The sequence below is a fragment of the Drosophila eugracilis genome, unplaced genomic scaffold (genome assembly GCF_018153835.1).
Source record: "Drosophila eugracilis isolate 14026-0451.02 unplaced genomic scaffold, ASM1815383v1 contig_877, whole genome shotgun sequence".
Classification (NCBI taxonomy): domain Eukaryota; kingdom Metazoa; phylum Arthropoda; class Insecta; order Diptera; family Drosophilidae; genus Drosophila; species Drosophila eugracilis.
The window spans coordinates 24,203-26,433 of NW_024573786.1; the positions used below are offsets into that span (position 1 = coordinate 24,203).

At 31.3% G+C, this 2,231-nt stretch overlaps 1 pseudogene; it reads right to left on the reverse strand.

Annotated features, from left to right (window-relative positions):
- Positions 1–548: 548 nt before the first annotated feature.
- LOC108113319 lies at positions 549–2,011 on the reverse strand (annotated as a pseudogene).
- Positions 2,012–2,231: the final 220 nt, after the last annotated feature.

Sequence of the window (2,231 nt, forward strand, 5' to 3'; positions counted from 1 at the left end):
AGCGGTTATCCTAACTCCCTGGCGAAGAGGCTAATTTGGAGACCAACAAGAAGAAGACTTTAAAAGATACCACCCACACGATCTCCCATTAAGATATATTTAACACCTTTGAAGTCTGCTGTAATTTAAACTGTAAATGTATAGAAATATTGTATTGTATTGTATTGTAACCTTTGTTATCTTTGTTATCCCCTATATTTAAAACCTGCTCAAGCTGCCACATAGGTAGCAGAATACCTGTTAATTCTGAATAAATATAAACTTTTTACAAAAGAAAAAAAAAAGTTGGGTTACAACATATAATATACTATTTATTTTCTTGGGCGCAATAATAGTTGAAAACATTTTTGGCAGGGCCACACTGGATTTTTGAAATTTAATTTTTGAAAAGTCCGCACTGTTCACATTGTAATTTTTTATAATATAGACAAGTAAAAGAAATCCGAACCCTCGAACCAGATTTTTTCCAAGCCATGTGCACATTTCTTAAGCTGAAAAACATATCCATCATTTAAATTGTTGTAATTTTTTTTGTAATTTTGCCTAACTTATTGAAACCGTTTGTCTCTTTTTTTGTAAAGCCTTGCACTGGAGTCTGGCCCCACCAAGATATTGGCCCTGTTATGTGTATGCTTTTTATCTAGAAACCGCTGCGGCTAAAATTAATCAGATTATTTCCAGTTATTTTCGCATATATTTAATATAAAATTATTTATAAAAACGATTGTCCCCTTGGTAACACCAAATCCCGATAAAACTGTGTCTTCCATTGCTACATGAGGAAGGAGATGATGAATATCGTAGAACCTCTAAAATTACCGCCATGGTTAGGCATTTTATTCGTATCATAAAGACTAATACTCTTTACTCCATAATTCGAATAAAAATCTACCTCCTGCTTTATAAGCTCACCAATTATAGGATTTTTAGCTATGTATGCCAGAACCAACATTACCAAATTCCCAACTGCTGTGTGCCCTCCAATAAAGTCTTTTAACATAAAAATTATTGTATTACGGGACATATTCTGGTCTTCTCTTAGACTTTTTAGCAGAGCATCAGGGAAATCTTTGTCGGGTTCCTCTAAGTTTATTTTACTTTCTCGACAATCGACAATTTTATCTAAAATAAATTATCATATATTAGTTGACCAGTGGATTATTTTTTTTAGTGAGTTGGATAAAATGGAATCAGCCAAGGTAAAAAATCAAATAAAAAGCCCTGGTTAATTTCCCAAAAGATTTCATCGAAGTATTCAATTACTTTTTGAAAATCTTTATCTGTATAATTAAACCGAACTGAATACATATATTGACAGAACATATTGGCGCTAGCTTTTAGAATTAATGGTTTTATGTCGATTTTATTTCCTAGAGATTTTTTATTTAGCTGGTCCAATAACTGATCAATTTCAATGCTTCCTATCTGATAAATCTTGTTAAAGTAGAAGGATGCTTCTCGAGGAGAACAATGTCGTCGTGCTAAGTTTCTTCGCCTTTGTTGCAGTTGTGACCAGTCACACAGAGCCAAAGCTATAATAAAAAAAAAATTACATAAGTTACATAAAAATAATACAATAATAATACATTCAATGTGCGTAGGTTTTAAAGAAAAAAAATTATCTTAATATGCGTGAAACGAAAGCTGAAAAATATTTTTAACTGGTTCTAAATAAAAAGTTTCTTCCAAAAGTAAAAAATTTTATTACCTTACCTCTTAAAAAAACAGGTTTCCCAAGATCAAGGAAGATTTTGATGGAATTTTAGTGTAATGCGCATAAAATTGTTAAAGTTAGGAACGAATTTTAGTAAACGTAAAATTTTATAATTTCTGATTCCGTAATGTAATGAAAACACAAGAAGAAGACTATCTGATAGCAGTTACTTCTTAACCCAATTTCAAAATATTATCCAGATCTTGAACTCGTTACTAGTGCAATCCTTGACTCAAACTATAGAGGGCAAGTTTTATAAATGAGGTGGCCAAGTAAGGACTTATAACATTAATTTTGTAATAAATAACGAAATAATGTTAAATTTGAAACATTTTTTATACAGAATGGTATTGGCAAAAGGTCAAACCACTCTCTTGCCCCTAACTGTTTCTCTCAAACTCCCTTTCTTCTTCCCTATAATATTTTTCTGGCACAGTGGTTTACATTTTATTAATTATTTGCCAAAATGTCCGATATTATCTGTTGCATTAAAAAATGCAGTAAAATTGTGTCGGTT